Source organism: Lissotriton vulgaris, chromosome 2_1 (genome assembly GCF_964263255.1).
Source record: "Lissotriton vulgaris chromosome 2_1, aLisVul1.2, whole genome shotgun sequence".
In the NCBI taxonomy this organism is placed as follows: Eukaryota; Metazoa; Chordata; class Amphibia; order Caudata; family Salamandridae; genus Lissotriton; species Lissotriton vulgaris.
This window is the reverse complement of record NC_141687.1, coordinates 1,951,864,058-1,951,887,812: the sequence shown is the minus strand read 5'-3', so window position 1 is coordinate 1,951,887,812 and position 23,755 is coordinate 1,951,864,058.

Genomic DNA, 23,755 nt, shown 5'->3' with positions numbered 1-23,755 from the left:
AATGCCTAAGATAACTCCAAAAGCGGGAGTGTCAATCAGGTCAAAAGCTGTCAATTCTGTATGCCCATTGTCTGATAGAAGAAGTAATGGAGGAGTGTGAAATCTGATCAAACCTGACGAAAGGGCTGAACCATCAACTGCCCGCACGGGTTCTGGTTCCTTTTTTGGGATTTTGGTTAGATTTTATTTTTTAGCGAATCCTAAATCAAAAAAGTTTCCTGTGGCACCAGAATCAATCAAGACAGGAATACTGTGTCTCTGTTGATTCGCCAAAACCAAAACCAGCCTTATTGTGAAATGACGGGGAATGTGATGGGCTATGCTAGTAATATATCTTGAGACCTCCAAAGTCTTATTTCCCGAGGGATCGGTCTCTCCTTCCCTCGAGAAACCTAGTTTTCCGATTCCAAAAGGGGATCCTGAATGGTAACCAGGAGCTTCTTTTTAGTTGGGCGAACCGGACACTCTTTGGCGAAATGACCAGACTTCCCACAATAAAGGCATAGGTTTCCCTTCCTTCTCCTGTCTTTCTCCTCCTGTGATAAAGGTCCTTTAATTCCCCCTATCTGCATTGGTTCTACCTGAGCATTCTTATCTTCCGCATTTTTTCTTTCAGGCTTAAAGTGTAAGGCTCTAAAATCTGACTTAGGTCTTTCTGTTCTCCTCTCACCCAGTCTGTGATCTAACTTAACTACAAGATCTTGAAATTCTGTGAAGTCATCAAGGAGGTCTACAATATGAGCCAAAGAGTCTTTCAATTCCTCCCTAAGACCTCGATAAATCAAGGATATTCTTTTGTCTTCTGGCCACTGGGTTTCTGCTAACAAACGATTAAAAGTGGTCACATAAGAAATCAGGTCTCGGCTCGGGAGCCCTGACGTAGATTCAATAACTCATTGTCAGAAGCTTGTAGAAAGACATGTTTTGCAAATAACCTAGACATGGCTGTTCTGAAATGTGTTAGATTATGTAATAAAGGGTCATTCTTGTCCAATAAAGGCATGGCCCAGTTTGCCGCTACACCTCCTAAATAAGAAATAATAAAAGCTACCTTGGAGGTGTCTGAAGTGAACACTTGAGGTTTGCATAAAAAATGCAACTGACACTGACTCATAAAAGTTGTAAAGTGAGAACTATCGCCAGAAAAGCGCTCAGGATTAGCTAAAGGAACAGGCTGTGGAGAGACTACTGTGATTTGCGCAGGTTGACCTTGACCTATTCCTGTGCTAAGTGTTGGATTCTGGAAAGGGACCCCGAATTTAGGAGGTGATAAAACTGGTTTTTTAGACTCCCCTTTCTCTCTCCAAGAAGTGAAACCTTCTCTAGTGTGATCTAACTCTTGTCTAAGGGATTGATTCTCTAACCTTAAGTCCTGTATCTCGTCATTCATTTTTCGAACTAAATCTACCAGCTGGGTAACATCCATGTCTTCCATGAGAATAGTCAATTACAAGAAGGAATATGGACAGTTGTGGCTTCGCTTTCTGTCAGTGACGCCACCTCAGGAGTCCAGGTTTCTTCCGTCTTGTAGTTGACTAGTCCCAATACCTCCAAGGACCAGCAAATGTGACAAGGATTTCAACACTTGGCACAATCTGCTGACCCCTAAAGGGACAGGGAAGTGGGGGACGGGAAGGGTCGTGGATGGGGGAGAGGAAAGTGAAAGAGAGAAACAAACAACACTGGATCTCTTCTTCGAGATGACAGTCTCTCTCTTTGATCGAAACACTTTGGACTTTCTCTTGCAGTCGTGATTATTAGATCGCAGTACTGCGTGAAAAAAAAAAGGTGTACACCAATCACTGCTGATTCCTTATTGCTCTGCTGCTTTCTACAATATATACAGTAAGGAGTATTTGTACATACCAACTTTTAGAAAGCCCAGTCCTGTGCTTCTTATGATTGTATATGAACATCATCAAGCAAATTCCAAACTGCTTTAGAAATCATAGTACCTTCAAAACATAAATACACCGAGTAAACAAATGCTTTGCTTAACTGCTTTTCCAATAACTCAGTGAACTGGTTAGTTGAACCGTAAACCTCACTCAACATGCAACCTTGTCTTACCTTACACTGTAGCATGTGCATCAGTAATTGGGGTTCTGTGGAAAAGAAATGAAAAAAGAAAAGAAATACAAGCCCCCTAATAACTATAGTAGTGAACAATTGCTTTGGTTACCAGCTTACTATCAGTTTTTAAACAGTTAAGTCACTGCTATACCACAAGGTGAATATACAGTTCTGTCACCATTAAAAGTTATCCAAAGGCAGCTCTATCAATAGGCAAATAAACAATTACAATGTTCATCAAGGAAAAAAGTATACTTTTGCATTTAGCCAAGGTTCATTCTACATTGCTTTGCATTAGCCAAGGTTCGTTTTTTAATGCATTAGCCAAGGTTTGTTTTTTCAGGCTCTAACACGGAATAGTCTTACTTCTGTGTTTTGCCGGAAGTTAGAAGCCTGCGTCCGGAAGGGTTGAGCGGGTCCTGCTTGAAACGAGCTCCGACTCGAGAAACCGGAAGTATCCTGGTCGATGTCCTACGGAGCTTGAAAGATAGCCTGGTCGCTCCGAGGGTCGGGAAATCCTTCAGGGTTGCTCCTGTTCTGAAGGAAGCAGGCGAGTCAGGCGAGTCGCGCTGCGATCTGGAGAGCGGGCGGGGCCGGGTGCTGGGAGACGGGTCCTGGAGGCTCCTGTGCGGCGCTTAAGCTGAGAAGCGAAGCGTTTTGCCTAGGAACCGGCAAGTCTTTTATAGTCTTTTTAACACGTGGGGAAAAACGCCGGTTGAGCACACCTGCTTAACGTGCTTGCCTCATGAATATGCATAAGCACCTAATCTGATGGAAAAAACATTGCGCTGTACCAATACAATGTCCTAGGAGAAATAACAAACAAGCATTGCTACTTCTAAGCGTAAGGCTGCTGCATAAACATGATTAATTCTGCTGTATTACAATGTCCTTTCCTGAAACCAAGATTCATGCTTAAGTTTTCCTGACAGAACCAGGGGCAATACTTCTCCAGTCAAAGAAACGGCTCAGAGGGCAGAGTCACTGTAGCGACTACGAGCGGCCCCCGCGGAGCGGGGGCCGCGAGTCGTCAATATACACGCCCCAATCAGTAGGAAGGAGGAGTCCGGGAAGAGGCAACAGGTGCGCGTGTTGTGACGAGCGCTAAGACCTGTGGGCCTCGCAGTCCCGGACTCGGCAATCCAGCGGCGGTTGTCTCAAACACCCCAAGAGTCACAGGCAGAACCAGGGGCAATACTTCTCCAGTCAAAGAAACGGCTCAGAGGGCAGAGTCACTGTAGCGACTACGAGCGGCACTGACCATGTCATGAGTGATGTAATATGTGACATCATCAGCAGTGCATTGCAGGCGCGCAAGTTATAGTGAGTCCAACTAACTATAACGTGGGAATTTCAATGGTTTTATGTCAGTAAAATTTCCAGCTAACTATAACTGGTGTGAAACCTATGGTTTTTTCAGTGAATTTAATAGGTTTTTTAAATGCTAATTCCTAACTATAACTAGTGTGAAACCTATGTTTTTTTCAGTGAATAGATAGATATATATATATATGTGTGTGTGTGTGTGTGTGTGAATTTATAAATATATCCAAACAACCCCTACTCCACAAGGAAGAGAGCAGGCACATGAGGGTTGCTGGGATAAGGCTTTTTCATTCCATTGGGCCTCCTCCGACCAACCAAACGAGAGACGTGTTTCGGCTGACACAGCAGCCTTTCTCAATCTGGTGAGCGCCATTTTATAGTAGATATTTATACCATATCTCTATCATACATATGTGTGTGTGTAGTGTGTAATATACACACACGCGCATATATCTGTTACACTGCTTACTAAACAGCGCATTTGGAGGAAGTTTTCTGAAAACAGGAAAGTTACAGAGCCCCAAAAATGTGATACATTCTGCCAATGTGGTGCTGGTGTTCATGTTGGAGGATGCAAAATTGACAGAACACCATTCCAGGTAGGATAAATGGATGCAGGAGAGGGGCATTCGGGAATAATTACCAAGCAAGAGTCTTGTGTGCAAAGACTTTAACTAAAGACATATACAAATGCGAAAACACAAAAAGTGGTTCCACACACAGCAATAGAGTCTATTAGGTACAATTAGAGTACAGTCTTTGTGTACACACATAAGGATTTCAGATTCCACGTTGTATCTTTTTCAAAAGGAGTTCTTTATTAGGCTTTTTTCATATAAAGATAAATCTGGCAGATAAAATCCAGTAGCCGACGCATTTTGTCCCAAAGGGACTTTTTCAGGGCTGCTGAAAAACATATATAAATACATTTAAAATATGTAAGCATATATAAACAGACGAAAAAAAACATTTTGCACAATATGATAGTACAATTTGAAACAATATGGAGTCAGCTATATCTCTTCAACTATTTGACTCTTTAACTTATCATCATTTGTGGATCTTTGATCTTATTACATTGTGTTGTCAACTTCACATCTTTTCATATTACACCTATGGTGCAAACATAAGTGTCCATTGATAACAATTAGGAATGAGTTAACATAACAACATACCTCTACAGTATAAAAACGGTTTATCCAATTCCACTTTTCTTTCTCAAGATGGTGTATATCCTGTAGATACACATTTAATATGGTGTTTTTATCCTACAAGGATACAATTTACATATGTTTTTTCTTTACATTTTATTGTGTTTCATTGCATTTTAAAGAGCTATGATATATCTAGATCTAAATACATATTTTTTCTCCAGGAGACAGAGAAGGGGCCTGTGTTCAACAAGGAATTCACTATTAAAAAAAGGGGATCAATAAACCCAAAATAAATGGTATCTCAACATACATCATGTAAGGGTTTAACGTGACAAACATTGAATTATGTTTAAATGCACAATGTTTGTTCCAATTTAACCTATTGCGGTAACTAAAAAACAAAGTATCAGGATATTACTATTAATGCCTATTTCGCTGTAAAATATTTGATATTCCAGTGTGAATTAATTTAATTTTAACAGAACAAATGAGAGAGGGACAAGCCTATAAATAAAGTTTATTTTCTATGTCTATATGGCCGCCATATTGGACATGGATTGTATAAAAGAAACTCAAACCATTCTGGTCAGATAGCGCCATACTAGAAGATGAATCATGGTAGCTATTTATAATATGTTTCTATAACAAGAACATATTGGTTCATTCTGGTTGACTCCAATTTAAAAACTTGTTACCAGTGTCTTTCCTCAAGAGTCTAACAAGTAAATTGTGTGGACTAGCATAGAGTCAACATTTACTTTGATGTAAATTCCATACAGTGTGACACCATGTCAGTATATTGTGTTTAAAAACAATGCGGGTGACAAACCGCCTAATACAATTGAAGATAACGTCATATAATTTGACCCTGGTTACTTGTTCTAGCAACTCGAAACGCGAGAATCTTGGCTTTCTTTTTATTGATCGCCAGGCCATTCCTAGTGGAAAATGTTGCAGTTGCATCCAGATGACGCTGCAAACTAACCTTTATTCTACTGATAAGGATCCGATCGCCTGCATAAAGTAGGTTTGAGAGGCAAAAGCCACCCAGTTTGGGTGGGTGAGAATTTACTGAGGTAAGGACTGGAGACAAGTCAGATAGAAATAAGTTAAATAAGGTAGGCGCAAGAACACAACCTTGCTTGAGGCCTTTTGTGGTGGTTATAGGCAGTGACAAGCGCGATCTGCCCCCAATTTTTATTTTGCCCATGTATCATGGTGCAGAAACTGTGGGGCCATAAGCAGGGGATCCGGGGTGTTAAAAATCGTAGGTTTCTGCCAAAGCTTCCCCCTTTAACCCTGTCAAAGGCAGATCTATCATCTATGAAGCCCATGTATAAGGTATGATTGTAACATTCTGCCTGGTAAATCAAGAAGGGCAGTGTAATGAGGTTCACAGTTGTCCCTGTATGCCTTATAAATCCAGTTTGAATTGGTAGTGTGAGTTTATTTGACTTGGCCCATGTTTGTAATGAGTCCAGCACCATGCCCGCAAAATTCTTGGCTTCATTGTTGATTAGAGCTAGTAGGCCCATACTCAATTTGTAAAGTGATAATAAATGCTGAAATTGTAAATTAGATAGATGATCTCTTCTCCATATGTTTGTGGCATGCAATTCATAATATCGTTATATAAAGAAACTGACCTGACTATTAAAGTTGAATAGGTAGAGGAAACAAGCTAATGAACTAAATCAATTATTTGACAGGAGTACCTAAAAATAAAGAACGGAATAAAGAAATGTGCACATTTTGGATGAGAAATAACTGTTGTTTGGGCAAACATTGTTGCCTTTAAATGGACAACAAGTGGCATAATTCATTATTACTCCTTGATTTCTTACCCCATAGAAATTGGTTAGAAAGAAAAAAAATGAAAATGTACGTTATGATATACTAGGTGAGTTACTGTATTATATTTTTGAGTAACATTCACTTGTCTTTATGTTGAGCATCTCCGATCTCCTTTCTGAATTGTGCACATTATTAAGTCATGTCACTAAAATAATAAGAATGAAGAATTGAATAAATAAAAAGGATGGAAGCATTATTTAAGGAAGATTTCCCACATGGACTAAGATTATAAAGGTAAGGAGGAATGGACTAAGAAACAGTTGTGATCGAACAAACAATTCCAAAAATTTGTGTTAGTATTGGCATACTCAATGTTGGAATTGGCCCTTTTTGCAGGGTTACACCTGAATGTTTTGCCTTCCTCCTAGTCATTTTTCTGACCTGGTGTTGGTGGTTTTAGGACTCTGGGCACTTTAGCACTGCTGTTCAGTGTAAAGTGTGGGTGCTCTCTGTGGTAAACATGGTAAGATTGCTCTACACCTGTTTGGCCTATTTAATTTACCTATCAGTCTCCAGTCTCTCACATACCTGGGCCAGCAAATTAAATGCTACTGGTGGGCTAGCAGAGCTGATTGTGCCACCCAGCGAAGTAGCCTTTCAAACCTGTTCCAGGCCTCTGCCATTGCAGGGCCTGTGCACGCAGTTTTACTGGCACTGCGATGTGGTATGGAAAGTGGTTGCTACATCTGTGACCCCTCTTTTACTGCATGTCAGTCACCCCTAAGGTAGACCCTTGCTAGCCCTATGGGCAGGGTGCATTGTAGGTAAAAGGTAGGACATGTACCTTAAGTGTGTGGCATGTCCTGGTAGTGACAAACCGCCATTTTGGTTTCTCCCTGTTGTGAGGCTGCCCTCTCATAGGAATGCATTGGGGATTCCCTGATAAGTGTTTCAATGGTAATTCCTGATATGAGAGGAGCAGCGTGGACACATTTGGTATGTTTGGAATAGCGAAAATAAATGCTGTGTTATGGAGTGTGCAGATTTATTGTCACTATTTTAGAAATGCCACTTTTAGAAGTTGGCATTTCTGTGTGCTATGGGTCTCTGCCTGCCTGATGTGTATTGCATGTCTGGCTCTGGAGTGACAGGGGCTGGTGAGGTGAATGGCTCCAGGGAGAGTAGGGTAAGTCAGCGCTAGGCTGAATGGGAAGATTTTCATTTGGAGTAGTGGGAAGAGTAGCCCTGGCCCTGAATAGGTCTGTGCCTGCCTGGGTGAAAGCTGGCTCCACCCCCTTGTGGTGTGTCTGAGGACGGAGCCCCCATCTGACAAAGGAGGGCGTGAGCAGTGTACGCAAAGGGCTCCAGTACACCCCAGAACCAGTTGAGACTGGTTCTCTCAAGCCCTGTGCCAGGGCAGAACAAAGAGAAACCCTGTATAAAAATTGGGGCTGTGACCCCTGTAAGGTGTGCTGTTCTTGGGTGCTGCTTGGACCTGCTGGGCCCTAGGAGGAACCGCCACGAGGGACTGCTCCTCTGCTCGAGGGCCCTAAGAGCAGTCCGCTTGGCCCAGCTTTACTTTATGGATTGTGGTTCTAGTGCTTCGGGAGTGCTACACCTGGACTGCTGAAGCCCCAGAGAGGAGGACTCCGACCTTGTCAGGGGACGAGCAGGGCACTTGAGCTCTGCAGCCCAGCGCTGCGAAGTGCCCTGAGGGAATCCCGGCATAGGGATTCCCTTGTGGTCCTTAGGAGAAGCAGAAGCCTACCCTACACTCCGTGCCACTCTTTGAGCGGGAGCCCAACCCGCATTCTGTGCTACTTGTAGCGGAAGCCTACCCTGCATTTTGGTGCTTCCAGGAGAATCCCGGCTGGAGCCTTCCCCGCACTCCTGTGCACTGGACCGCCGCCAATGCGACCGGGAAGACATGTGAATTGCCTGATTGTAGGTGGGGCTCCCGTGGCCAGAGTCAGGCAGGAGTGAAGCCTGACTATGGGTGGGCTCGGCCGGTAGGCAAGCAACACGGTGCCTTATGTGAGGCAGGGCTCCCTTATTGGTGTAGGAAGCCCCACATGCTTACACGAAAAGAGTCAGAGCCTTTCGGGCTCCATTTCCACCCCCCCTGTCTTGTGGAGAGTGAGGTGGGTCCCTGGAGGCCAGAGCAGGGAGAAGAGGCCCCGGGATCGGGGCCTGCTGAGGCATACTGTCGGTGCCTGAAACCCTGCCAAAAGGAGACCGGAGGAGTCCTCGCACCACCCCAGTGATTGGGGCTGAAGCTTTAGTATTGTTTTTACCAGGTGATGGCACAAGGAGGAGCCAGGTGAACGGGGCTCACCAGGCACGATTGGTGCTAAAGCTGATGCTCCACACAGCTGCATTGCGAAAGCGCGGGTAGCTGCTACGTTGGGGGCATTGTTTTGGGTCTCAGGAGAGATCATGGTGAGTTGCACCCTCTCCCCAATGGAGCCTTGACTTTTGGACAGAGGGCATTTGGGCCCCAAGGAAGGCCAGTTGGCCTGGGGTCATTCTTTTTTTTTTTTTGTTCTCATACGCCAGAAAAGATATTTTCAGTATTGAATGTACCGAGAATCTTTATGGATGCTCTTTTTGCAGACACCCAGTATGTATCTCACAGTACCGCCAAGTAAACAGTCTGCTCAGTTTTCCCAATTCTCCAGACCCTTAAACTGATTTTAGGGTGGTCCATTCCGCAAAAAGGCATAATCATTGGACAAAGTTGTTCATAGCCCATCGAGCCAATTAATGCAAGGAGTCCAAAAATGCTTCCTTCTCTTCCAGACCACTTTATCTAATTGCCCTAATCCAATCTACATATGAAGGTGCAGTAGTGCTCACCCACAATTTACATATTTCCCTACGAGCTAGAATAATTAAATACAGAAATAACTTATTAATGTCTTGAGGTACTTCCTCATAATTAGAAGGGATTCCAAAAAAAACTTGTTGCGTACTAACCTGTATTTCATACCCAAAGAGGGCTTTCATACCTTCTTGTACTTCAAACCAAAATTCTCTAAGCGCAGGACAGGTCATAAACATATGGAGGTCATCTGCTTTTTCCATATTGCACTTTGGACAACATGGAGTAGGCCCCTTTGAAACTTTTGCCAGCCTAGCCGGAGACCAGTATACTCTATGGAGAGAAAACAAGTGATTCCGTTTTAAATTGGCAGGTGATACCGTAAGATGTAGTAAGTCAAAAGATACTTGCCATAAATTCTGCCAGTCGGCATCCGAAACTTGGTCCCTCCAAAGTTGTTCCGGAAGACCAAACTCTCCATCTTCTCCCTCCAGAATTGTCCAATAAAGCACTGATGTTTTGAGGATTCTTGTTTTCTTCAATAAGAGTTCCTCCAAAGCAGCCTTGACGCCTTTATCCTCTGTCACAGCCTGGGCCCAGCATTTAATTTGTAGATACTTAAATTTAGATACATTTTTATCCGTAAGAACAGAAATGTCCTCCCAGCACAAAAGATTCCCTTCCGGCATTAACTGGCCCCATAATCTGATATTTGCGCTCTGTAGTGCTACAGATAATAAGTCTTTAGTCCATTCTGGAGAGCCTGGCGAGTCCCAGATTGGAGCCATAGCAGAATAATATGCAATGTTCAGCGCCTTCCTGACTCTGGCCCACACATATGCCATGTCTCTAAGGACCTTTATTCGCACTTTTTAAAAAAAACGCATGTCGCCAAACTTAAACATAAATGCATGAGACCCTCCCTGAATCTCAGATAGCATAGGGGGTCATTCTTGTAGTGTTGTTAGGGCGCAAGGCCTTAATGTGATGCCTAATGCATAATGTGTTTATGCCTAAAATGATTGGGCATGCTGTGTCTATGCCTAATGTGATAATGCTGAGTTCATTATTTCATCAGTAGTTACTGGTTGTGTTATTACCTGTTCTTATGGTTCTGACAGTGGCCCGATTGCCCCTGTCATGTATATAATCCCTGTGTAAATTACTACCTGGTGCCATGTGGCACAGTATATATGTGTGGTTATGATCTAATGTGTTTATGATAATACAAAGGCTATTTTCGATATTACCTTGTATGGAGTTTATTTGTAGTGTGCCTAGTGTGTCTCTGCTGTGTGTGTTGCGCAAATGCTTTACACATTGCCTCTGGGATAAGCCTGACTGCTCGTGCCAAGCTACCAAGGTAGTGAGCAGGGGTTATCTTCAGCGTTTAACTCCCTTGCCCTGACTAGAGTGGTGGTTTCTGCCTGGCTTAGGCACTTGTCCTAGACAACCAGAAATTCCATTTCTAACACTCACATTCAGGGGAATTACAACTAATTAAAGGAGGAGTACACAGTATACTCCATGATGATATAACCATTCTAAAACCCCTATGATGCATAAAAAAATACAATGGCCTCAAAGCTGTTTTTTTAAGGCAATTGCTGCATCATATCACAGAAAATAAACTTTAAGAGCCATTATCATTGGCGATTGTTTGTAGCATAGGCCTCGATAAAGAAAACTGTGTTTTTTTACTTTTCATCTGTGAGTCCCTTTGCTACTTTGTCTTTTGCATGATCTCATTGTTTCTGAATGTCTTCATTTTCTAGATAACATATTCACTTTATTCTGGTGTAGAATAAACATAGGGCCAAATGAAGAAATTTCACTGGCGGTGCACTGCTTCCTGTCAACTTTACAGAGACTTTAACATGGAGAGCCAGTGCAAAATTACATTTGTACAAATCGACTATTGGAAAAGCATTTTAACTAGCCCATGTAAATGTCAAGAGTAGTGCAGAATTGCCTGGCAGGACCAATGACTTATGTTCCCAGATTGCATTAATCACAGAGAGAAGGTTTGGAAAATAAATGGCGGTGCACAAAGTAATTTCGTTTTTCAATAATCTGACTTCTGCAATATCTCAGATTTATGGCACACCAAAAATACATAAAGATCAATTGAAAGCTACTTAACGCCCTTTAGTGTCAAGGAGAACAGGAGCCACTTTCCAAACATGTTCCTTTTTCTTACGGCCAATAGTAACATCCTCTCCAACTTATTTACAGGACAAAGGGTCAGTGTGATGTTCCAAGACATGTAGGGATGCAGGAGACTAGAAACTTGGAAGCAGTGGCACACAAGAGGGTGGAATATATATATTCACAATCAAAAGACTACATTTTTCAAACTCATATGTCCCTTTCCTAATCTATTAAATGGATAAGGAGTCTGATGTAGACCTGTTTAAGGCAATATACAAATGATATTATACCTATTGAATAATCCTAGAATATTTGAGAAGAAATAGTGACCAATGGAAACTAAGAGATGAATTGTTGTCAAGAGAAGGTTGACTTATGTATGGAGAACTCTGGCAACACAGTATTGGACTTAGTTGGAGGCTCAGAGAACGGACATACTTAATTACTATTTGTCCCCTTTGATATTTACTATAATAAATTGTAATCATGTATTGTTATTGATTAAATGGATTATTATATCACACAGCCAGGTTTGTGCAACTGCAGTGACAAATCTAGAGGGTGCACTTAAGCTAAAAATAAGAAAATAACTGTTACACTTAGATATGTGTAATCTTTAAATTGATAATGTTTAATTCTTGAATTAGATGGATATGAGCGCATATATGCAATGGTAATAAAATATTATACTATTAAAAGAGACCAATAATGTAAAGTCCCGAAATATCGCCATAAAGCCCTTGAAGGGCACAAGGGATTGGTACAGTGGCTAATGGATGGCGTCCCTTAACTCACTACTGTTTAAAGGTTTATGAAGCAGGTAGACTGTACGGATTCTAAAAGTAAGGCGTTTGAGTGGCCTTAGGTTAATTACGAGCTTTATGGCGAAATGTAAAGTACAATATGTAGATCTTGATATCATTTTTGTAAATTACAATTTGTACTATTTATGAAGATTTTATGGAAATTAACTAAATAATAATTATTGAAAAAAATACCTATTTGTATAGTTGGACCCTCTCTATAATATCCTCTGATGTAATGAAGATTTAGAGATAGGTGTGAAAAATCTCTTCAATATTATTTGATTGTAAAGTTAGAATTATAGATCCCTCTTTTAAAGTTATTTAACGTGCACTCTTAGAAGGATATCATTCAATCAAACTGTGCCTATATAACACAAGTTAGGTCCCTTCTGAAGACCATCAATGAGGGTGATGTTTGAAGGTGGAAGGGAAGGGCGTTCCAGGATTTGGTGGTGAGCTGGAGTAGGATCATACTCCGATGCAGCAGCGACGGATGAGCAGTGTCTGTGGGAGAGAGAGGTGAGTGGAGCAGAGGTTTCAGGGTGGCTGTTGAATGTTTAAGCAGTGGTCGATGTATGCTGATCCTTGGTCATGGAGGGCTTTGTGGGAGTGGGTCAGAAGATTGAAATTGCATCTCTTCTGGATGGGGAGCCAGTGGAGGTCTCTCAGATTCGTAGAGATGTGTGTTCTTTTAGGCAAGTTGAGGATCAGTCAGGCCGCTGGGTTCTGGATCATCAGGGGTTTTTGTATGAGTTCATCGTTAGTGCCTGCATAAAGTGCATTGAAGTAGTCCAGACGGTTGGTGATAAGGGTCTGTGTCACTGTTTTTCTGGTGCCGATGGGTAGCCATTTGAAAATTCTGCAGAGGAGGCAGAGCTCAGACTGAGTAGACAGCGTTTACCTGTCGTTTCATGGAGAGTTCACTGTCTAGGATGATGCAGAGATTGCGGACATGATCTTTCAGAGAGGGGGTGGATTCAATCTCCAATGGCCATGAGGAGTCGTTCCAGAGGGAGGTGTGGATCCCAAAGATCAGCACTTGGGTCTTGTCCATGAAAACTTTCAGGTAGTTGTCTTTCATCCAGGCTGAGGCGTTCTTCATGCAGTTGCAAAAGATGTTTTTTGTTGTAGTGGGGTCCACTGAGAGAGAGAGTACGGTGGGAGACGGTGTTGAAGGCAGTGAAGAGGTTGGTATGGTTCAGGGTGGCTAATTACCCTCTGTCGAGTAGGATGAGGATGTCGTCTGTCACGGCAATCAGGGCTGTTTCAGTGCTGTGGTTCACTCTGAATTCTGATTAGATGGGTGTATAAGGGTACTTCTCTCTAGCTGTTCAGTGAGTTGGATGTTGATGGATTCTTCAGGACTTTGGCGGGAAACAGGAGGAGCAAGACGCGACAATAGTTCTGGAAGTCGTTGGGGAATGCTGAAGATTTCCTGAGGGGGGGTCATACCTCAGATTGTTTCTAGGCATTGGGGAAGGTGGCTGTGCGATCAATGTGTTGAGGATGGTGGTGAGCTGGTGGCTGATCTTGTCACGTCCAAGGTTGGAGAGGCAATGTATGCACTGTTTGGTGGGTGCTCCTGAAATGAAGGAGTTCATTAGTGCCTTGGTGTTTGCTGTGCTGATTTGTTCCCTTGTGGTGAGTGGTTGGTCAGCAGCTGTTTCCAAAGTAGTGAGGATGCTGAGGTCGGTGGCTTGTGGATCAAAGTTTCTGTATATGGTCGCTATCTTGTTGAGAAAGTGGTCTGCAAGGGCGTGGCAGAGTGCCTGTGAAGAAAATATCAAGTTTTCTGTGGCTGATGGGAAGGTGAAATCTCTGACCATGGTGAAGAGTTTCTTGGTCTGGTTGGTGCTGTCCTTGGTGAGGTGTGTCAGGGCCTTCTTTTTTACAGCTTTGAATAAGTGGTGGTATTTGTTGATCGCAGACTTGAAGATGGCTCGATCACTGTCATTTCTGCTGGAGAACCATTGTTTCTCCAGTTGTTTGCATTTGATTTTTGCAACGCTGAGTTCTGGGGTGTACCAGCTGGCTCGTTTGGTGGGTCTGTTCGTTCTGGCTGGATTGGTGGGCGTGACTCAGTTTGCGACGCAGGTGATCCAGATGTTGAAGTTCTCTACTGCTTGGTTAAGCTTGGTAGAGGCATCAGGCTGGGAGGGGCTGAGAGCGTCAGTCCATTGGTGTTAAGTGGCCTTTAGTTCCAACTGCGGAAAGGGGTGCTGTGTTGGTTGGGGTTGGTGTAAGGGGATCTGGTGATGGTAAAGTGTACGATGGAACAATCAGAGCAGGTGAGTTCCGTTGTAGTGTAGTTACTATATTCCCAATAGACTCTGCGCATTGGAATAACATAAACAATAGTTTAGACGTAGGACTGAAGTCGACTAGGTCTCTATTGAATATGTTAGACTTGATTGTGAATGCCAGCTAGCTCAGAGGTCACTAGAAACTTTCTCGAATAAACAAGAAGGGATTAGTTTCTGACAACCATATAACATGACAACTTTGCTCCCCCAAGAATAAGGAGTATATCTCCAGAGTCGCAGAAACAATAGATGGCTATTTCACTCAGTCAATCGTGCATGCTTCGTTTCACCAGGGTTTTTGCAGAGAAATAGAGAGACGGGCGTTTTCAATAAAAAGGTTAATTATTGAGCAGTCTTCTTTCTCATGCAAGAGAAGTGAATTGCTACAATCGTAATACTTGCTATGAAGTAAAGTGCGTACAGTAAAAAGAATATTATGAAATAATACTGTAAAAGCATTTAAATGGTTTCTAAGCCATGAGATACATAAAATAGATAAAATACATACAATGATAAATAATGACTAAAAGTACTCAACTGGAGCATCTAAAATACGCCTACCCCGGTGTACCTAACCTAAGTCTAGTACAAGGGAAGAAGTAAGTGAGGTGTAGCTTGAGTTAAATAGTTTCTGCCAAGAATCTATCCAAGAATTCTCTAAGGGTCTAATCAGCTCCGTACCTTGGTTATAGGAGGTCTTGTATCTCTCTCTCTCAGGACTCGATCTCCCAGTAACCCACAAGGGTAGCAGTGAAACACTGAAGCTGGATTTCTAGGCAGGAGAAAAGACAGCGTCTCTCTCAGTGCGTCAGCGGGAGGGTCGGCTTCCTTCGGCATACAGCAGGGCGTCAGGCAAGTAGTTTGTCGATCTGCTCCAAACCACTGTGTGTTTGCTAGGGCAGATGCTGGCATATTTATATCTGGAAGGTGCCGAGTTTGACGTAAGGGTGGACATAATAACGTCACTAAGAACTCGAAGTTCTTTACACGCTCCAGGAGTTCTGGGACAAATCAATACTGAAGCAGGGGGAATTCCCGTACCGCTGAAGGCTGGCTGTCTTCAAGAACTCGTTGTACTCTAGGAGCTTAGTGGAAGTTGCCATGCCTTATTAGGACTGTAAACACAAAACACCTGAGCACACCAATATCATTATTTCTGAAATCCAAAAAAACTTATAGGTATTTCTCCAATCAGTCTAGCAGTGTCTCAACACCCTGTATACTAAGGATCCCTAATGTCACAAAGAAAGAAGTAAAGTAGTCCAATCAAGTCTTCTGTGTTGATGTCTGCTTTTAATTTTCACAGTTCACAAATAGCACCACAGCAGTATTTGGACTGTATTGGCTTTGTCTAAATATGGTTATGATTCTCATGCCTATATAAGGATATTATAAGTTATACCTATATAAGGGCATGAATCAGGAAAATTACACTAGAGCCCTAGATACGTTACAACACCGTAGAGTAGCTATATCCGATTCTGTTGCTTAATGTGAAGATGGGGTCCAGCGTGTGTCCTGCTCTGTGCTTAGGTCTGAGACCAACTGTGTGAGTCTGATGTTGTCTATACTTTCGAGGAGGTCAGTGGAGTTGGAGTCTCTTAGATCATCCAGGTGAAAATTGAGGTCTTCCAGGAATACGAAGTGTACGAAGTCTATGGTGAGTGGGGTGATGAATTCTGTGATGGTATTGCTGAGGCAGGTTTGTGGTCTTAGGTGGGTCAGTATGCGAGTATGCCACTGATGGTGGTTTTGTCATAAGCACAGCGATAGAAATTCAGGTGTTCCATGAACAGTGTGGGTTCCTCTTCAGGGGTCGTACATGTTATTGCTTCCCTTTGTACGATGGTGATGCCACCTCCATGTTTATTGATGAGGTCATGGTGTTTTATCTTGTAGCAGATTGGTGTTGCAATGGCGACATCAGGGGCTGACACAGGGGTGAGCCAGGTCTCTGTGATGAAGGTCACGTCAGGACAAGGGTGGGAATTGTGTCCTAGACTTCAGTGGCATATTTACACAGCGATCTGGTGTTGATCAGGAGGCATTTGAATTGATCTGGTGGGGTCTCGGCCTGAGGGGACAGTGTAGTGCAGAATCTTGCGATGGTGGTCGGTCCTGAAGTGGAGGTGAAGCGGCAGCGGAGACAGGTGAACAGTACAGCTGTGAAGTGGGGAGATACGAGGCAGCAGTTGTTGTGTACAGGGTCTAGGGTACAGAGATCAGTGGCGGACTAGCTGGGAGAGTCCAGAGGTCTAGTATTCCTTGCACTGGGCACAGTTCAGGTGCGAACAGAAGCAGACCTGCTTGCCTTTCATGCACCTTCTGCACAGTGGACTCCATTTAGTAGGTCCTGGGAGTGTAGAGACACACTACAGTGGTGGGTAATTGGAGGGAAGGAAAAACAGCCTACAGGGCCAGAGGGAAAAACGGGTGGCAATGCTCCTGGGGCACTGGAGGCGATGACGGAATATTGGAGCTGGAGGCCTGAAGTGCTGTTTTACCAGCACTTACTGCTGCAGGCTCTCAGGTTAGGGCATGAGTCTGGCTGCTGGCAGCAGTCAGGAGGAGGTGACTTACCTTGGGGGAGCTGGTCTGGACCTGCTCCTCTGCTGGATATATGATCAAAAGTGCTCGGCATCAGTGTGCAATTGCCTGGCTCTGGTGCAATTCACACAATTGGCAGGTGGTCACAGTTTTAATACCCTGAAAGGTCAGCGTGGTTCTTCCATCTTTGTGTGACTGTCTATTGAATGCAATGGAGAAGCCTCCTGTAATCGAATATTGATTGAAATCAATATTTATATTTGTATGGCATCCCTTTGATTTCAAAGATCTATCAACAGTATACCTATAAATGTGATGCCTTAATAAATTAAGCTGAAAGGTCGGCGAGCAGGCCTCACGGACAGGTGCAGCACTTACCAGCTGAAAGAAAGCAAACATGAATTATTTTGAAGCTTTATTGGGCCGGCTGTGTTACATAGTTCATCGCTGACGTCCGCGCCACTAGAGATAAATGCCCAGTTGATTTTCAGAGCAACATGTGAGGTACGTTTCAATCTACACCACGTTTCCATAGCAACCAAAGTTTAAAATAATGCGACACAATTTTCAAATGCTGTAACCCTGAAGAAACTGTGAATAAATGCATACAGGGGCACAGTTGGTATGGCAACTAGACTGGCTTGTAAGATTTCTTCTTAATAAACACAGAACCGTAATCTTAATTTGATTGTATCTCAGATGAAGCACCGGCATTTTCACCGTTTCACCTCCATTCATTATACATGGAAAAATGTGTAATGCATTCTGTATGCCGTAAAATCATTTTAACAATGCCCATGTGTGAGGAACGAACCATTTACCTGGCTGCAGTCCTCTGCTTGGTATGAAACCGAAAATCATAACTATGGAACATTTTAGGAGGCTTGGCTGCCGTAATTAACGCCACGGTCAAACACGTGGACTAAAATCACGTGCTTGATAAATCAATCATTAGAATCTTCCTTTACAGAAACAACAGCTGAATTTTCCAAATATGCCTTTAATCAATCACGGAAGGGTATGTCTTAAAAATGCATGTCGCCTCCACGACGCGAACTGGCAACCCTACGTACATAACTGATTTTTAATTGTTACTTCTTCATTATATGTAATGCTAATGAATGAACAACTAAGAGTCTTTAAAAAATCATTTGATATGTGTGCTGAATCAAATCTCCAAATATTATTGTGTTTTTGGCACACTGTTTGAAGCACGTTTTTCTTTGTCATCATCATTAAAATATTCATAGTGCTTAGAAACACTGAAAACGGAGCCTAAGAGCTCACATCATTTCGCAATGACTGGTACAAATAGGAGTTTAATTCTTTCCTGAATAAAATACGTTCCTTAGTGTAACCACGGGTTTCAGGTAGGGCGTTCCAGCCGGAGATTGCCACTGTGAAGAGATGGGCTGTTTCACTGTGAACTTTTACAGTGCATGAAGTAACATTTACCTACACATTTTTGTGGACGGACTGTCCTTTTCCAAGGGTTTGGCAATTGCTTGTCAATTAAGCGCTTGCTTCTTAGGCCTGTGTGTTATCTGCAAGTCATAGGTTTGGATCCTTAGAAAAAAGAGTTAATGGTTCTTGCACTCAGGAATGGTTCTGCAGAGAACTGTGCGTCACCGGAAGGTAACAGGTTTGTAGCCAGAAACAAATATCAGTGGATCCACACTTTGCTGCAGAGAATAGATGTGCAACTTGTAGGTCACAAGCAGGGCTGGCCCTGGCTCAGACGAGGCGGCAGGGGGTCCCTTCACAGTCCCAAGCGGACAACCTTCATGATTTGCCTCTGAATACAAATATCTCCCCCTCCCCCACCTTACCTGAATCACATGCAACTTTGCTCCATCAATTCAATTCAATTTTTTTTCAAAGTAGCTTTATTCGATTTTGCATACAGAATCATAAAAGCACAAAATTACATTCCAATTAAAACATGGTTAAAAAACAGTAAATAAAACCTTTAAAAGAATTTCATTATTACAATGGTTAAAAATGGCAGATATGTCCTAGCTCAAATTCATTTGAGAGTAAAAACATGAATACAAGGATTCATTAAACGTTATATAGACTTTCTGAGGGCTATGATAGTCTTCAAATAGGATGCCACTGCCTTTATCTCAAACACAGTCTATGGTAACTTCAGTTTGCAATACGCATCATGACATCCTATGATACCCCATTTAGTAAATATAAGTTTTAAAAACTGTTTCCTAGGGGCCAAATAAAAATGACAAAAAAGGATCGAATGAATGTTTGATCGATTCGAAGACCCATCACAAGGACACTTTTCCAACTGTTTAGCCCAGTCATTACATTTAGGGAACGAAAAAATTTATCAGCCCGAAACCTGGTCAATAGCATTCTGGAATAAGGACTGCTCTCCATAGTTAAGTAGAGTTTCATTCCTGTTGAATGAGTACGCCGTTTGATTTGTTGATGTTTTTTCCTTTCTCACTCAACCACCTTTTGTTGGCCAGATGTTCCATTATAGTCTTTTTCAGTGTGCACTTAGAGATGGTTTCCAGGCACAACAGGTCATAAAAATATTCTTTGTGGCCAATGTTTATAGACATGTATCTCACATGATTCAACCATTTGATACTTCGCACCCCCTCTAGCTTTAGGCAGTCCAAAACAATTTCCCTGTTCAGTGATGTTTCCGGGGTAGGCCCAATTTTATGCCACAAAAGAAGGGAACTGGCTTTAATCGAGTCCTCTACATAGGAAAGCCCCAATTCTCTATGACTAAAAAAAATAGATAATGATTTTGCGTGGCAAGCAGATACCGTATAAAGTTATTTTCAACCAATTGTATCTGCTTGGTATTTGTAAAGCCCCAGATTCCGGCGCCATATGTACCAGTAGAGACACACCTAGCCTTTTATATTGGTGTAAGTTCTTTGACCGGGCGGCCACCAAGTTTACTTCAAAAGTTTTTTAGCGCTCCGGTGGCTCTTCTGAATGCCAGGTTTCTAGTATGGACCGCCTTAGCCCAATTTCCCTTATTGTCAAAATGTACTCCCAAGTAACAGAAAGTGGCAGTATTATGTATCTTTTTCTGATTTAAAAAGATTAATTTGGGAGATTTTCTAGAAGGGCCACATCTCATGGAGTAAGTCTTTGATACATTGATTGTTAACCCACGAGTATTCATGGAATTAGAACATTCCACCACCGCCCTCTGCATGCCGATGGAAGTCCGCGATAGTATAGCGGCATCATCCGCATATAAGAGGATTGGTATGGTAGTCCTTCCCACTAGTGGATAGTCAAACTGAAACTTCCTCATGTTCTCCACCACTGTGTTTATATATAATATAAAAAGGAAGGGTGCAAGGATGCACCCTTGCCTCACGCCTCTATTAATGTGAAACCTTCCTGAGCATTGGCCGTCTCTGCCATACCTGACTCTTGCCCCTGCGTTTCTATATAGCTCGCTAATAAATACAATGATCTTATTATCTATGCCTAAGCTCTTCAGCATGTCCCAAAGCTTTATATGGTCCATACAGTCGAAGCCAGAGGTCAAGTCTACAAATGTTATGTATAGACTTTCATGCTTTGCCTCTGTATATTTAGCGACCAACAGAGCCAGGTTTAAACTCGGGTCTATTGTGCCCTTCCCTTGGAGGAAGCCATACTGAAGAGGGGTTATGATGTTGTTTTCTTCCGACCAATCTTGGAGCCTATTTAGGATGATCCTGCCTGCTACCTTCATCAATGCGTCCAGAAGTGAACTTGGACGGTAGCAGGCAGGATAATTTCTATTGCCCTTTTAAAAAATTGGCACCACAATTGCTTCGGGCCATGTGGAGATAAAACCTACGGTGTTAATGCTGTTCAAAACGTTGGTTAGGAGGGGAGCTCAAAGTTTTAACTCACTTTTATATATATCGATGGGAACCCCATCGGGACCAGGTGCTTTGCCCGATGCACTATCGCTAATGGCCTTTAAATCTTCCTTATAATCAAAAGTGATTCCCAACGGGAACTGAGCGAGGGACTCTTTGGTTGATGTTGAACTTACACTTCCTCTTTGGTTAGGGTTATTATACAAATGTGAAAAATGGTCAACCCACACCTCCCCTGACACTACGATTTCTATTACGTCATTGTCTCTGTTTTGGAAGAAAGGTGCATTAACTGCCTTCCAGAAGGCGATGTTGTCATTTTTCTGGCAAGCTAGGTGTAAATTTTCCCATAGATCATGCTTTAATTCCTTCCTCCTTGTGTCTAGGGCAGTTCTATAAAGCTTACGTGCCTCTCTGACATGAACCACAGATCTTGGGGCTTCATGCAAAGCTGCTATTAAGTGTGTGTGCGCTGTAGAACATTCCTTATTGAACCAACCCTTTTTTTTACTGAGATGTTTTTTAAGTGGTTTCAGTAAAAGGTTTTTTATCTCCTTAGTAATTTCAATAAAGGAGTCTAAGGTTACTTGTGGTCGTTCAAAGTCCCTCAGGCAGATTAACACATGGTCCGAAGCTCTGGACATTAAGTTTATCAGGAATTTTTCGAGGTCCACCTTTTCCCACTTAAGGAAATACCCATTTATTTTCCCCAAAGTTATGGGTATCGGGTACTCTTTTTTTTTTACTTATGGCCGCTCCCTTTACTTGCAACTCCATAGAAATCCGATAATGATCCCCAAAAGCGAGTTTTAATGTTTCCCAGGATAAGGCTAACCCTTGATATCGATGCGATAAAAGTGAGAAGTCAATTACCAAGTTTACACCCATTCTTGTAAAAGTTGGCTCATAGACTTTCCTTGTTGCACAGATTTCATTCATAAAGCCCAGGTCTAGCTCATAGATCACTTTGTTGAGTTTATTCCCTATACCACCGGGAGTAAAATGGGTCGAGTCACTAATGTCATTTCCCTTCCGAGGGCAGATGCCCAGGTCATTCATTACTAGTACAGATGGTGCAATTAAAATCCCCTATCCAAAGGAGTGCCATATCTCCAGTCCCTATCTTTTCTAGTACCCCTATACACTTCCTTAACATGGAGAAAATATTATCCCATAAACTACAATGGGCATTGTTATAAAAATTGATTATGGCAAGCTTGTTCACTCCTGGCCGGCTTACCAGTAGGACTTGAAAGAAATCATCTGAAATATTTCTGATGACTTTTATACCAGCGGTATTAGAAATATAGGTGCATAATCCACCTTTATTTCTACCTCGGGTGCTTGGCTTCCCAGGGGTGTTAAACGTTTGGTATCCTAATAAATGAATTTCATTGGTCAGCCATGTTTCCTGTATGCAAAGGATACTATATTTCTGAAGGACTTTTAGCCATTCAGGGTTATTCACTTTGGTTTTCAATCCTGCCAGATTCCATGATAATAGAAATTGGCTAACTTGGAAGTTAATATCGCTATCGGGATTATCCTCACATGTTGACTCTTCTCTAATTATCTGTACCTCTTGGGCCTTGCTGGTACCCTTTACTTGTATGTCCATTGATGTGACCTCTGAACCTTTCAAAACATCTTCCCTGATCTGTACAAAGCCCTGTACCGTCCCTACATCTCCTTCTTTATTAGTTTCTCCTCCCTCCCCGTGTGTTTGTACCTGATGTTCCTCATTATTACTTCTGCTATCTTCTAATGGTGGCATAGGGATATTAACCACCCCTAAAGGGTCAGTCTCTTTAGTGTGTATAAGTCAGTCGACCCCCTTCAAACCCATGAGTGGGGCAAATAGGTTTATAATTGGTATGTTGAAGAATGGGGGCAACCCTGGTCTATTATGTCGGTTTGAAATTCCGGGCGGTTCCCCCACCAAGGCTTTCGGATAGATATAGTTAAGTTCTCTAACCCTTATACTACCTTCGTACCCACCCGGGTACCGGTCTTTGATAAAAGTGACTGCACTATGGTCTCTAAAGCTTATAATGACTATGTCACCAGGGATTGCATTAGGTCTCTTTCCCAACCATCCAGCTCGTCAGACATGTAGAATTTCTCCATTTAGATTAGCAGGTAGTGGCCTATGTGTTCCCAACCAATGCATAGTGTTATTCTTTAGATTTTGATGGCTTTTGAACCTACCATCAGGTATTTCAGGGACCCCTGTTAACACGATGACGCAAGGTGCGGCCTCAGGAGGAAGATTAATTTGCCTACGTCTATCTGAGATATATCTTGTCGCAGAGGGAGGGGGAATAGAGCTATTGGCAGATGGTTGGGTACTAGCTGCAGCCATTCTACCATTTGCACTCCCAAAAGCTTTTGGTTTTCCACCGCCCTGAGCCTCTTTAGCTGTAATTTTTGCATATTCCCCTGTTGATTTGGAAAATGGAGGGTTTGGGAGGTTGAGGTTATGCTGAGTGTTAGGTTTCACTGGTTTTTGGGCAGGGGCGGTTGGGGGTGGTACGGAAAATGAGGGAATTGAGGTGGGCTTTAGTGGGTCTTTAGGTACAAGTTTATTCTCCGCTATTGCCTGTTCTATAGTCCCCAATTGCTTCCCTATTCTCTTAAGTCTCTCTACTACTGGGAGTATTAGTGATTTAATTTATTGCTCCAAGGTACTCATTATATCCGCACTAAATAGATCTTTTGTTGGAAAAGTTGGTGGAATAACTATTTCAGGAGTTGTGGGTACGTTAGACACAGAGCTTTTTTTCTTCCCAAAATTAAGGTGTGTATTCTTAGTCTTATTATTCTGTATACCACTCCCCTTTTTCCTCCGTTTTTTTGGTGGCTGGCCGTGGGTTCGGGATGTGTTTAAAAGTGTTTTAGGTTTTTGAGCAGACTCAACTTG